Below are 14,766 nucleotides of genomic sequence, written 5' to 3'. Positions count from 1 at the left end.
TGTGTACATAATTATGCCTGTCTTTTGTTTGAACTTTCCTGTTGTAATCACATTGATTTATAAAACAAACAAACAAACAACAACCCCTAAACTGTTCTCATTAATAAATTCCTACTTGGAAGATTATACCGAACCTTCTGCCTGGTTCATCTATACCAGGGGTGGACAATTATTTTGGGCGGAGGGCCGCTTACTGAGTTTTGGCAAGCCATCAAGGGCCGTATGACAGGCAGCCAGGGGCAGATAAATATTAATTTTCTAAATTGTTTAGGGGCCCCATGGGCCAGATAGAATGGCTTGGCAGGCCACATCTGGCCCGCGGGTCGCATTTTGCCCACCCCTGATCCACACACACACCAACCTACAGGAGTAGTAAGCAATTTAGGACTGAAGTGCCTGTGGAATAAAAATTCCCTCCATTTTATAATACTTCTAGGGCTTGGCTGACGTTGCAGCATCCATTCGGGAGATGCTCAGCACTTGGCACTTGAATGCTACACTTTCCCCAACCTACCCCACCAGGTTATTGAACCCACACTATCTGCCAAATATTAGCCTTGGATATATGCACACTGCTCCCATTAGTTTCACAGAATCTACCTTCATAAAAGAAATGGAATAATTTAACGTTCATTTAATCATTGCAGTTAAACCTGCATTTAAACCTTCTCCCTCCACCTACTTCTAACGTGTTAGTCTAAGCAGAGGGCTCAGCATTATCCATATTTTGAGACCCCCATTTTATTACTAAAATACTACTGAGGCAAGGATTTTTTTTTGCTGATATTTTTTATTAGACAAACTGAATAGTTGGAGATGTTAGAGGAGTTTTCAGGCACAAAGTGCCACCAAAAAAATCCTTGCTTCATATTTCCTGGATTATCACAACTACAACATCCCTCCAATTCTACTGAAATATTATTGGCAGCATAACTGCTGCTGAACCTTCAAAGTGCACCTAGGCAATATGCACCTGCTGACTGAGCACTGAGGTCTGCACCGATTCATTTGTGACAGCAAGGCAACAGTTACTTTGGAGGACCAACAGTCAGAAGAGTCTACCACATAATACCGAACACTATTTTTAAGGGACCAAATAAGGGTGCTTCCTGTTGCCAATGTGCAAGTCTAGGAAACATGTAAAACACCACACACTATGTTGTTAGCACCATTGTCAACGAAATGCAGCTCTACTGGAAAGAAAGTAGTCTTCCTTCTTCTCCTATCATCAAATGTTATGGCAATTTAAATTCCAGTTTCTCAGTAGACCTGTATTTATAAAAAGAACACAGCTTGTGCTGTGTGACTGAAAAAGGTTGCTAAACTCTAGGTTCAGCAATGTCTTTATTCCCAATTAAACAACAAACCTTAACATGCTTTAAATTGATGTTAGGAGGGACTTCTTTTCCTGGCTTGCCAATTAAGCCAGGATTGTTAATTAGCCATATGCCATCCAAAAAGGTGTTAACAAACTAAATGCAATGTTGATAACATTTATAGCTCTCCTTTAGGAGCTGAATGTGCCAAAAATGTAAAACAAACAAAACAAAGCCCAAGAAACCTCCCAAACACACAAAAAAACCCTCCTCCTAACTTAAGTTTCTTTTTCTTTTAGCAGCCCATGGTAACCAGATAAAGCCAATCTGCCACAGGAATCCATCTTCAAAGTAAAGTTTGCATGTAATATAATCGGTCTCTTTTGGGGGAAAAAATCTTCCAAGATCAATGGAAATCTGAAATGTTCTGGCTGTTTGTTCCTTTGTGTTCTGAGTAACGTGCAAATTCCTTTTAGAGACAGCTATTTTTTCATCATCTTAGTACACTGACAGGGTGGTTAGTTACATAAGACTTGCTGTGCTAGAATAGATCAGTAATCTACCATTTCTCACATCCTGTCTCCTAACAGAGGCCAGTATCTAGTTCTTCGCATGCAGGTACAAGAAACTTCTGCAGTGGGATACTATGGATAATCCTGCCCAAAAGAGGAGCTTCTCCCCCCCAGAGGTTGCCTCTTTCAAGTTGATCCAAAAGGAGCATGTGTGCAGAGTCCAATTGCAGAGGCTTAAAAGCAAAAGCTATCCCAGGTAGACTTAACTCTGGCTTGTAACCTGAATAATAAGGATTTAAATCCTATTTTAAACATTATGGATGCGTCTACACATAATCAATGTGATGTAATAAACTCCAACACATAACTCCATGTTAACACATGCTCCTGGGACTGCAGCATGTTGATCTGGGTCGAAGCAGTCCTGGCTGGCAGGGAGACCAGGGGGTTAGCTTCCCAGCCCGGGGCTGCTCCAACCCAGCTCCTCGTGCTGCGGAGGGGCTGGCCGGGGCATAAGAGTGCTCCAGTGCAGGGCTAGATGGCAGGCAGCCCCTACACTGAAGCACCCTCATGTCCCAGGCAGCCCCATCAGCATCTACACATGCATTACTGTGTATTAAATAATGCCACCACAGGATAGTACTTGTGTTTACAAGTATTAACTTGTGGAGGAGTTAATTAGTTTACTGCAGCCTAATAGAGCTGCATGTGTAGATGCTGACTTTACTGCAGAACTAATTAGGCAGCTCTGCAGTAAATATCTTGCGTAGATGTGCCCTATATCCACAGTACAGAGGGAACTGGGAAATTTATGTTAATGGCAGCTCTAAAAATGAACACTCAGAGAAATTTTATACAACATAGGTACTATGCTATAACATCAGCAAGGAAACCCTGATAATTCCATAACAATCATACACTAAGTCTCAAGGCTTCTGTTCCCCAACATGGAGTTTCAAGGAAACTCCAGAGCTCCCTTAAAGATGGCACTAAGTTTTACAAGGTCACCTTGATCCTTGTGCTCATTTACTAAGATGCTGCTGCTGCAAAGTGGGTGTGTCCTTCCCCCTGCCCCCCACTCCCCACCTTATTACACAAGTGTTAAGGTTGAATCCTGCTCTTTCTGACCATACACTGGATTGGAGGAGGTGGTGACTCATTGAAGGGAAGGTGAAGGCTAGATGCATTTAAAATATCCCTACGGAGAATTTGTGAACCTGATCGGGAATCTGTCTCTATAATTTGAACCACTCCTACCCTGAATTAGTGGAAACTTCAGATTATGTCATATGACTAATTTACAAGTCTCTCACTATTGCCATCTCAGGCTTGACTAGCCAAGCTATAGTTGTGTTGATGCCCAACCTAAAGGGAAGAATGGACTCTGAAAGACAAGCCTCTAGAGTGGGTTTCCTGAAAGAGACTGAGTTAAAGACCTGCTTTATTTTACCCGGGGGGGGGAGGGGGGGGGGGGGACGACGGACAGACGACTAACTTTGGAATCTGGCATCCTGAAAGGAGGAAGGGTATGTAACCTGGCTGAAGATCTGAACCATAAGCCACTGGAATGGACAGAAAAGTCTACTGAGGAAATTGAGGCAGGGCAGCTGCAATATCATATCCTGCCACACGGCTGCTCGCAAGATGACAGCTCTATTAAAACTCTCAGACTGCTGGTGCCACTGGTGCTGCAAGTGCCTGAAGTGTGCAGTAACTGTATTTCTATCTCTCTAATATTCCATCCCTGCTGTTCCACTGTCAATGATGGGCATCTCATAAGCATGAAGATGCCAAGACTGTGCTTAAATGCTTCTGTCTTGCAAAAAGGGGGAGGGCAGGGCAGAGGGAGAGAGAGAGAGAAATGTGCAGACTGTGACAGCACATTTAATCCCTATAACTGAGCGACATCTCAGCCTAGAAGAATGAAGCCAATATTCTCTAGCTGGCAGAGAAAGTCTCTTCCCTAGAGTCTATCAGGAACCCTGCTGCATATGGCTGCCACCTTCAATCTACTTTGAAATACTGATGTGAGACCCACGACTACAAGTACTTCCTTCACAGCAGTGAAGAAGTCATACCAGCATCCCTACAAATGCTGCTAACCAACCTGCTGACACAATGAAAAGTGCTGCTGTCGTGTTTGTTTTTTTTTGCAAACAGATAGATGTTGTGGATGCTTCCCAAAAGAATACAAAGAAAAGATGTAGTGTATTCAGTTCTTACTAGCTTCCATCACATGTAAGCAGCATACATAGGATTTTTTCCCTTCCTTTGAGCTTTGAGGTGATGAGACCCTTTGCATTGAGAAACTGTCATGCTGTACTGGTACTGTTGTAGGAATCTTGCTACTTCAACTGACATAAAAACCAGCATGAGAGCACAACACAGAGGCACAAGCTCACACATTTGCTCACACAAGCTCTTACAATCTTTTGCTTCTTGGCATACTAGTGAAGCCACTGGGAGAAGGTTTCCGAGCCCCTTCCAAGCTGATCCAAAGGGAGTATGTTTCCAGAGTCCAATTACAGAAGCTTAACTCTACGTGGGGCAGCCAGTGCTTTTAACTTTGGAGATTCTTGGTACATTGGCCAAGATGGTCATCACACTTGAGCAACTGGAAGGTGAGCCAAAAATTCATCAATATGACGTTAATCATCAATTCTAAATGCCACGCACAAAGGGGAAGAAATGCCTACAATCAGTGACAGGTATTGAAACATCTCTAGCAGGTCCGTCACTAACTCTAGGCAGTCCTGGCAATTCATTCAGAATTTGGCTGAAATCCTACTGAAGTCAATGGTAAAATTGCCAGGGACTTTTTAGAGGGTCCAGGAAATCAGCCCAGTTGCCTGATAATCAAACCAAAAAGAAGTATGGTAGACATTGTTCTGATTCCATTCTACACCACTCAGCAAAACTAGTTTAGATCAGCAGATGCTGGGTCATTTGGAAGGGTAGCATAACAACGTAGTTCTCCATGAGCCCATGTAGTACTTTCAGTGCAGAGCTGTTTTTCAAGGTACAACAGAGCCAGGGAAAACTACTGAGGGAAAATGCACCATTTCCCCATATCTGCTCACATACTCCCACTGTAAATCTTGAAATCAAATGAAAAGGATGCTTGCTTAGCATTGAGGAAGAGAGGATTTTAGGAGAATTTAGTTCATCCCTGTTAGTGTTAATGTCTCCTGGTAGAACAAAGCAAAGACACTAATTGCTGGTTGGCTCCGCAAGCTCTGGGTTCTCACCAATCACTAAGGAGACTATCTCACCGTGGGAGAGGGGGACCCTTCATGTCTTGATGGAGAGCAAAAGGTTTAGGTAGATATTTTTCTCACAATTAATGACATGCTGGGCAAGCACATACTGCTTGAGCATTTACAAAGCAGAGCTAATGAGCTCCACATATGAACAGCATCCCCTGAAATCCTCTCAGTGCATAAAATGGATACTGGGTTGCATGACAAACTAGTGGCTTCTTCTCTTCCTCCCCCTCCCTACCTTCCCCTCTAAATCATTTCACCCTGAGGGTCCTCTTTGGCAATGTTGATCATTCTGGCTTGATTTTCTTTCAATCTGAATTAATAGTTACTGTTCATGTGCTCATTAATAGGCTTTGCTTACCAGGAGTTTTACACTTTTAGCTGAACGAAACTGCATCTTTCCATCTCATCTTCCCAAATTAATTTTATTTCTAAGCCTGTATTCCTCTGGGGGCTGGTTGACTGATGTAACAAAAGAAGGGAAATATCTATACAGATCTGCAAGAACCAATCATATGCCTCAGCAACACATGTACATGGCCATGCCACCCTAGATGTAAATCAAAAGTGCACGCTTTTACTTGTCACCTTCGACTTTTATGCATGTCTAATACACATGATGCTGAGATTCAGCCTTCCAATTAGATATACATTTTAAACATTTAAATTTCTCACTATATTTTAGGAGGAAAAAAAAAGTCATTAGGCTTTTGGTGAAGGGATAAATTGACAGTTACCAATTAATAATAAATCTTTCCATAGCTTACGTACACATTTGATTGATGGCCTTTATCTTGTTTCTACTAAATAAGGGTCAGCACTGAATAAGCCACAACTGTGACTGAATGGCACCAATTTACATTTAGAGGTCATGAGCACCGTAATGATGATTACTTCTATTGCTGTACAGCACATGCCCTTTTGGATCACATGCTAATACCCTGGGGTGTATGTAGATGAAATGGGGGCCCTAAATTGAAACGGTAGATTTTTAAAAACAGCGCTTCAATTTAGGGCGAAGTAAACCCCTGTGTCGTGTACATCTTACCTGCCTCTCCAGTGGTGGGGAGGGAAGGCGAGCTGCTGATGGGTGGAGCAGTCCCTGGGCTGCAGGGGTGGGGGGAAAGGGAGAGCTGGTGCTTCCCTCCGCAGCAGCGGCAGCCCCCCCCCCAGGCAGCACCCACCTGCAGGCACCCAGCTCAGGTGGTCCTGGGGGGCACCACAGCCACGCAGGGAAGGACCTCTCTGGTACTCTCTCCTACCTTGGGGGTCTTCAAGAGGAGGCTGAACAGATATTTGGCTGGGGTGATATGGCCCTGGCACTTGTTCCTGCCTGGGGCAGGGGGTCGGACCTGATGATATGTTTAGATCACTTCCAACCCTAAGCGCTAAGATACTATAACCGGGTCCCCACGCAGCTCACACAGGCAGGCAGGCTCCAAGGGGAAAAAAACCAAACATCAGACTCGCTACTTTCCCCCCCACCCCTCCCTTTGGTGGACCCAGCTTTCTCGGTCTGCTGCCAGGATGCCTGCATAGTCCCCGAGCCGCACGGAGCCTGGTGCTTCACTCTGCAGCTGTAAGGCAGCAAACTAAGACTCCTCAGAAGTGTTTTAGTTTGCTGTGCCCCAAAGTCATTTAAGGCACATTACGCCACCGAATGTGCTACAGCAGCTGGAATTAATGTGCAATACGCCACTGATGTGTGCAAACACCAACACCATTAAAGCAGTGCAAAAGCATTTAACCCGCTTTAAAGTGTTGTGCACGCATGCCCCTGGACATCGATACACATAACATTTAGACTGGTTTAAATGAGGTTTAAACCTGAAGTTGACAGACCTCTAAGCCTGTGATACCAGTTTACAGCTGCTTTGTGCAGTTCAAAGGGTACCTGGAAAATCAAGTAGTATTTTGAACCAATTCCGTGTTATGTATGGACACTGTGACATAGGTCTGGTCAGTCCTCCAGGCATCCCACACCCACAGTGACAACTGTCTAGTACACAGCCAGAACTCTACTGCCTTTCTCCCTTTTCCTCTCCGTTTTGTTGGCACTTTGTCAAGGAGCTCCTGTGCATTCCTTGTACAATAAAAGGTATCTTTCTAATAACCACTGGTGTCCTCGTTCCCAACTCAACTGCAGCCACTCATCATACTCTCTCCACTCAAGCCTCTGAGAGCCCAAAAGCATGGATCCAAACTTTATTCCCCTGCCCAAGTCAAGCAAGCACACTATAGACTTTGGTCAACTGCAGACTACTGAAACGTACTCAACTCATGTTTAGGAGAGATGGCAAAGTAGAAATGTGGAAACAACCTCAACCACAGGTGAGCCACAACCAGGTACCTCCAAAGCATGGATGCAAGCACTCCCCACAACTTGCCCACTGTGAGGCATGCTGAGCTGCATGGTCATTCCCACTCCCTGGTCCCACAGCCACAGAACTTGACACAACTGTAAACCAGTTCCAAATCAGTGACTTTTTGGAACAGTACAAGTGTTACACGTGTCTGCACAATGCCTAGAAAACTAGTTGAATGACTGTGCCACTCCCAGTACTCCTGTGCTTGCTCTCAAATGATAAAATGAACCTCTTGTCTTCTGCATTTATGAAATAATTTTGTTAATATCCTACTAAATACAAGTCATTGGATGCCTGTACATGAGCACAGACACTGCTCCAATCCGCTGTAATTACAGTGCATTGGAGCAGACTCGATTGAGTCTGCTGAAGCGTGGTAATTACTGTGCTCCAGCCAGCCTCCACGTCTTGTGTATCAGTGTCCCCAAGCTTCAAAATGGAGGGGGGGGGGAGGGGGAGGGACTTTAGATAAAAGCAACCCCACCACCATTTTGGAGGTGCAGGCACACTAAAACATGAGATGCTCTGGATGCTTGAAGCCTCTCTAATTATAGTACCTCCCCACCCTTGGAGCACGTGACTATGACCCATTGGTCATAGTCCAGTTGTCTTAATCTTCACAATTCAATAATTATGGCTGCTTTAAAAGAAAAAAAAAAAAAGATCAAATCATCCCATCGTACATGCAGTCTATCCAGAAGGACTGGATAAACTTGGATCTTGACAACAGGATACAGCACTTTCACTTAGCTTTGAATTTGGGCTAAATTAACAGTGACTGAGAATTTTCAGCAACTAATAATTTTTGTCTAGGTGAAACAATGTGACAGTTTAAGTACAGTTCTTAGTGGAAATATTTCCCCATCTCAGTAGAGATTAAGGATTCCTCATCTGTGAGGTTTACGGCTGAGCCACATTGACAACAGAGGCTAAAAAATGATCACCACCGCAAAGATGTGCACGCCACAAAATCTTTGAAGCACTGAGGAGGTTTTTATTACAGAAATGTCCAAATGGGGTGAATGAAATGCTGAACAGCCTGTGTAATGCCAGGATTTCCTGTTAAATGTATGAAAATCTATTGCTTTGAATATTACTGGAGTATTTATTTGTAGCACTGTTAGGAGAAGTTTTGGTTGCTGTTGCGTATATTTGTGAATCAAATTCAGGAGCCTCCGAGACTATCAAACTCAGCTTCAGCATTAGCTCAGGAAAAGTCTTTTAACGCAAGTTGTCCAGGCAGTCGAATCAAAAGGCAGATGATGCATAAGAGAGCAGTTTCCTCATAAACATACACACACACACACACACGCACACGCACACTATGTTCGAATGCATATCTGGTGAAGTAATGGTTTGAGGATTATTCCTAAAAGGCACCAGTTTGATATATTCAGACGCCGCCTTTTAATGCTCCTTGCCAGGTAGCTGGGAAGTCACATTTTCTACGTGTCACAAGTTTAAGGCCATGTGAAAGTTGTGCATAAAGCCACATGCTTACTCTTTAATAAATCTTTACTGAAATCTCATGTCATGCATGGGTAGGCAACCTTTTCTAGCTGTGGGCCAGAATGACCCACCCCAAGTCAGAGGCAAACAGGAGCTAGGACCTGGCTGCCACCAGTACTTGTCCCTGTGGCAGCACAGGGAGAGTGTCTGCAGCTGAAGCCCCCCCACTACCAAATGCTACCACAGCCCCACATCCATGGGTCATGTTCAGGGGTTCACAGGATAGATCCAGCACACAGGCAGTAGGTTGCCAACTTATGCCATGTGCAAATGGCCAGATACACTTAGTTTCAATTGTCACACACATACACACTTTATGCAGCCATACAGTGTAACTGTATATGCAAACTAGATGCCTAACTGCTCACACATTCTGGAATCATTGAGAGAAAAAAACCTCACAATCCCACAGTTTATCAAAGTTACTTTTAATTCATATCCTCGACATAAAAGTAGGTGCAAATTTCTAGGCTTCTGATTGTTTGACAATATCAAAATATGGCTGTTAATTTTGACCAAAACAGACCTGCAAACCTGTGAAAGCAGTCAGGTAGTGAGAGGTTTTCAGTGTATGCAGACTGACCCCTTGCCTCTTAGTATGTTTGTAAAATGCATGACCATGCCCACATGTACAGTTAATGAAAACATTTACCATTCATGAAATTTGTAACCGTTTCTCTTTCTGCTAAATAACAAACAGATCAAAATGGGTCTGCAATTATTTTTTAAAACTTTTCAAACTTCCTGCCCTCATAATTCAAATGCTTCTTTCAAATTGATTAACATACCTGTTAGTTTCTGAACAAATAAACAGAAACTTCAGTCTCAATTGATTATTTTGCAAAAGCACAAAATAATTAAAGTGTAGACTTTTAGATTTATGCAAGCATGCATTCCATACCCTCCTATGGTTTTTATAGAGCTTAATAGAAATAGGATAGTCTTATAGGTCCAGATAACTTACTGAAGCACACAGCATCTCCCTGTACCAGAGCAAAGATTATGACAAACATTCCAACTTGTTGGTAGGTAGAGGAATCTCAGCTAGGAAAAGGATAAGCAAGTTCTCCTGATGTATGTATTTTTTGATGTAGGTGGCTCATTTATAATCAACAGGTATAATAAACAAGGTGGGGATGGTTCTCAAAAAATTAAAAGGGGCTAAGGAGCAAGCTGAGCAACCTTGATGTAGGCACAACCATGTCAAGGGAAAAGTACTGAGCTTAATCTTCAAGCTTTATCATTGTTCAATGCAGTAATGGAGCTAAACCACAGAAAAGACGTAATTCTCTTGCACTCCTCGTAGTACATAGATTTTTTTTTAGAGATGGCTGAGAGAGAGACCTGCTTATGTAAACTACACTGATCATCAAGAGGAGCCCAAGATTGGTATCATCAAGTTTAAGAGTCAGTGGCAAAGCCAGGTAGAGGAAACTTGTAGGAAGCAACACATTCTTATGCCCTGTCATTTCTAGCCTAAGACCATTGCTTGCTGCAACAAAAGCTAAAATAAAAACATTCCTCAACCCCAAAATCCAGAAGAACCATCTGACAAGACTGCAAAAACAATATTATTTTTAGCACTTAGAGCTTTCAGTGTTTTAGAAACTGAGCGCCAAGCTACAGCTCTGAACAAATATCTGATCCAGAAAATGTATTCGGAAAAGCTGACCACGTGACTTCACAGTACCTGAGAACATGAAATGCAGGAAGCATTGATTTTAATTCAGCTAGTCCAGGACACAGAAGATTATATCCTAAACATACTCTACCTTATTCATCTAGTTTTGTAAGAGGCTGGCATACACTAGTCTCAATTGTTGTCTTTATTTAATTATCACACCACTTTGAACAGCTATTTTTAAGACAAGTTTTATCAATGTCTGAACTCAACCATCCCCTACAGAAGAACTTTAATACCCAGCTTCATCTATATAGAACTTTTTCCAAAAATATACATGACTTCTAGAGAATCCCTTATGTACATATACTGCACTACGAACTATGCTATGAGCTTTTTCCTAAGATAGAGACAAGCAACTCATCTGAGGACAAAATATATCTTAAGAAGAGTGAACAAACTCTACTTCACTCTGGTGTTATTGTATTCCAGTCTCGAAAATCTCTGCTCTGGGAATACATCTCCCTCTTTCATGCACACATACTTGCAGTTTACATTGTGGTCTTTCTTTTTCTTCAAATTTAATTTGAAATACTTATTTCTGACGATGCTCAAAAGATTTGAAGGAGCTGAAAAATCAGATCATATAGGTTTTACAGGGGAAAAAAGGACTGCTTTATTTAGTAAAATGTTGTCTTTGGAAGTATTAAAATATATACCATAAATACAGACAAGTCAGTAATGCAAATATTAACTGTTTCCAGTTAATATGTACCACAGGCTATAGAAAATATTTCTGATAAATACAGCTTATGAATGAAAATAAAAGCAACTAAATTAAAAAGGTACTGAACATAAAATGTAGCTTTTGCTACTCTATTTTAGAGAAAGCTTTTTTCTTGGAAACTGTCAATACATCAGAATTTAAATGAATACTCGAAGCACAAGCATTAGACCTCAAAATAATTAACCACAACTAAACCTAATTGAATCGGCAGTCATGCTGCATCCCTAGATTTTCAAGGTCTTCTATTCTTCTGTCAACAATACACCTACATATTGCAGAAAACAACTGCCAAGACCACACGCCACTGCCATATAAATAACATTTCAACAGTTTGAAAATGTATTGCCATAGAATGTGTTAAAAGTATAAAAGTCTATTCTTATAAAAAATGGAAGTACAAGATTTTATTAATCAAGCTATAAATTGGATGTCCCCAGAGAAAGAAAAGCTGAAAAAACTACAGGACCATCACAAATATATGGATTTAATACCTACTTATTTTTATTTCTTACAGCTTATTAAGCAGTTTCCTTTTCTAATATTAAATATCTTTGTCTTACTGATTAATTCACTTTTAGATTGGTCCAAGGATGTAAAACTTTTTCATTCCTCCATCACCTGGGCTAAAAAAAAAAATAAAATGAATGATTTTCAGTTTGAATGCAGTACGCTAAGACAAGAGATCCACGTACAAAACTACTATGCACCTCTCAAATTCATATGGATGGTCTCTACATGTCACTCTTTAATAAAGATGATACTTATCCCTTTACTTGTTTTAAGAGATTAAACAAAGAAAAACGAAAAAAGCTTAAAAGTAAAAAAAATATAAAAACCAATAATCAAATATACAGACTTCTATTTAGAGCTTACATTTGGTTAAGGATTTATTATTATTATTTTTTTACTTACATGCTTTAGGAAAATAATCAAAGTTCAAAAGGAGTCTGTTCCACAGAGCCAAGTGATTACAGTTGTTGTCTACTGGGAAATGAACCTCTCTCATACTCTCAGTCATGAAATAAGTCCCAAACTGTCTGCTGTGCCAAACTGCATTCAGATACCTCTTAGCGCCACCAGTGTCTTCTTCAGAAGTCAGTTCTTACAATACCTGGACTCTTCTCACCCTCAAAACTCCCATCTTACCACATAATACTGAGGTGTTCTTACCAATGTACTTTCAGATAAATTAATCAAGCTGCACAGAAAAAAATACGAGGCAAAGAAAAAAAAAAGAAAAACCCAGATACTACATCTTCTGAGGCTGCACTATTTCCTTGCCCTACTCTTTCTTAGCAGTACCTATTGTTCATCATGGGAACAGTCCTAAAAATCAAGGCTGTAAAAACAAAATCTGTTTTAATTATTTTTTGTTCCTAATCACCAAGCATATATAATAATTGTACTTACAAATTCATTGACTTGGGTTTTTTTAAATCTTACATGGACTGGAGAAATCAACAGGGTCATACAAAGAGTTCTGACAGTAATAGGCACTCTCCAACAGAAAGACGGCAATCAATTATAAACCATTTGCAGAAATTGCAGGGCTGTCACACACTCGTTTACAGCTGCGGTTCATCAAGTCAGGCTGCATTTGATTGCCAAGCCATTTTTTCCACTACATCTAAAAAACTAGGACACCCTCAGTTAACTCTTAAAAACATCATTAGCATTACTGTATTCCACCCAGAACTCAACTGCAATATGGTGTGGGAAATAACTTTAACAAATTATGCACAACCCATCAGAACTGCTAGACATGACAGAGATTGCAGGATGGAGGGAAGCCAGGGAGCAAATCCATCTGCCTGTTTCCTTCCAGAACCTATGGAACTAGCAGCTGCAACACAATTTAGAGCAGTGATTCTCAACCAGGGTGCTGTGGCACCCTGGGGTGCCATGAGATCTTTTTCAGGGTGTTGCGGGGTGCCATGTAGAAATCCATAGTGTTAAAACAGCCTGCCTTGTTCTGGTCTTCCTGAGTTCTTTGCAACAGAAGAATCATTCCATTATTTTTTTCTGTAGTCAAAAAAACAAGTGAAAGTTAAGAGCTGGCATTTTCTGAGGGGTGCCTTGAGTCTAACACAGTTGAGAACCACCGATTAAGAGGATCGCTGTAGCTTATTCAATTTCCTGCTATACTGTAAATTAATTTCTCTCCATTTTTATAGCTATCCCCAGTTAACTCTCTAAAAGTTCATATCTTCTGGTGTATTTGATAAAGACACAGAAACAATTTTGACAAATGCCTTTGCCTTTCATGTTGGCAATGAAATATTTCTACTTCTTTCTACAAAGAAGAAACAAACAGGATCCAATCTGCTCAGTTTGTGTCCCTGATTTATTCACAAACTCCTGTTTTTCTTTTCCCAAAACATGTATACTCACTCGGCAAGATAGAGGGCACAAAAGGATCCTCCTGAGCATAAGTATGGTTCAGGCTAGCACTACCAACAACAAGAAACTCCCAGCGTGTGCATAGATGCCAGAATCAGAGGATAGCAGGTGTTTTAACCCCCAAAGCGCCTCAGACAATAATGCACATCCACATCACCCCTAATGAGTAAACAATTAATTCTGAGTGGCAAATCCAGCCTTCTATTTCATGGCACCAATGGTCTTTTGGAGTTTAACATGTGTGGCAGACGCACGAAGTATGAAGGTAGGTGTGGAAGTGCCTTGCACTCTGATACAGCAAAAAACTCATCTCTGTAAAGGTCCCTTATGCACCCACCCAGTGCTGCATCACCTAGGAAATGCAGAGCTGCATAGATCCTTCCAGTTTCCATCCCATGGAGAAGCTGTATAAGGTCCCTTGGAGACTACTTCAACTATTAGTTTAGAGTAGCCTACAGAGAGGCCCCAGAAACTAAGGAAACCAGCTTCTGTGGCCAGCTGCTAGGTAAGAAACCTGAGCTAAAAGAAAGATGCATCCTATTATTATGTTCTTTTGAATTGTATAGTTTTATTCATTTCCATTTTTATTTTTTAAAGTATTTTGGCAAGCTACTTCCATGGCACAAATTATATCATGCTTCAGAGCTAGCAAAAAAAATGACTAATTTTAGTTAATCAAAAAATGCAATGTTGTTATTCAGCACCTGCCCTGAGCCACAACATGCTCCTCAACAAAAGAAAAAACAAAAATTTTCCTTAGTCAGAACTGTAATGTCCCCTGAGCCAAGATCACAAACTGGAAAAAAAAAATTATCTGGGGTGTAATGCTCTACTACTCTGCTAGAATAATCATACACTCTCGTGATGACAGTTTTACTAATCTGACTTCTTCTCATAGTGATAACAACAACCAATACCTCTATCAAAACCAGTGCTTTCAAAAGCAGCCACTGATTTGGGATGCCCAAGAGAAGACATCTTGGTCCTGACTA

The 14,766-nt window shown here is 41.2% G+C and overlaps 1 protein-coding gene across 9 annotated transcripts in view; it reads right to left on the bottom strand.

Annotated features, from left to right (window-relative positions):
* TIAM2 (TIAM Rac1 associated GEF 2) overlaps positions 1–14,766 on the bottom strand; it is a 273,941-nt gene that overhangs the window by 40,709 nt on the left and 218,466 nt on the right. The window contains exon 1 of one of the 9 annotated variants that reach the window (XM_019479739.2): positions 12,287–13,186. The exons of the other annotated variants lie outside the window; for them this stretch is intronic. The gene's annotated coding sequence lies outside the window, so the exon portion shown is untranslated. Of the gene's footprint in view, positions 1–12,286; positions 13,187–14,766 lie in introns of those variants that run through there. 9 annotated transcript variants of the gene reach the window in all.

Source organism: Alligator mississippiensis, chromosome 1, assembly GCF_030867095.1.
Source record: "Alligator mississippiensis isolate rAllMis1 chromosome 1, rAllMis1, whole genome shotgun sequence".
NCBI lineage: Eukaryota > Metazoa > Chordata > Crocodylia > Alligatoridae > Alligator > Alligator mississippiensis.
Note: the sequence above shows the minus strand (reverse complement) of the source record. Positions and strands in the feature narration are given on the sequence as shown.